The sequence below is a fragment of the Alligator sinensis genome, unplaced genomic scaffold (assembly GCF_000455745.1).
Source record: "Alligator sinensis unplaced genomic scaffold, ASM45574v1 scaffold2041_1, whole genome shotgun sequence".
Taxonomy (NCBI): domain Eukaryota; kingdom Metazoa; phylum Chordata; order Crocodylia; family Alligatoridae; genus Alligator; species Alligator sinensis.
In genome coordinates, this window is record NW_005843741.1 from 46,111 (window position 1) to 46,748 (window position 638).

Genomic DNA, 638 nt, shown 5'->3' on the forward strand with positions numbered 1-638 from the left:
ATCAAGCCTATAAGTATGTTGGGGATTATTTGTCCCCAGATAGAGCACTTTGCACTTCTCAATTTTGAAATTCATCTGGTTCCAATCCGCCCAACTTGCCAGCCTATCTAGGTCTGCCTCTATCTGCGGTCTATCTTCAAGCATGACCACGCTTCCCCATAACTTGGTGTCATCTATGAACTTGGCCAGTGAGCTCTTCACCCCCACATCCAAATAATTGATGAAGATGTTGAATAGCACTGGACCAATCACTGACCCCTGAGGGAACCACTGGTCGCTTCTCACCAAGACGACATAGACTCATCCATTAGGACCCTCTGGGTCCTACCCCGCAGCCAGCTTTGTACTCACCTAACTGTTTTGCAGTTAAGCCCAGACAGCATCAGACAATGTCATTCTCTAGCAGTATCTAATGATCACCACAGACTTGTGCCAGTTAGACCCCCAAACCACTGCATAGAAGGCTTTTGATGTGAAATGTGATGGCACCTGCTAAACTGCATGGACTTTCTGTTGGTGGAGTTTTAGTTGACAGAAGGAACTGACACCTGATAGGTTTTTCTTCTCAAGCAGCTAAAGAAAGAAAGTCAGTGTAGTGTTTAGCTGTAGCAGGGGAGGCAAGGCAAAAGGAAAATGGT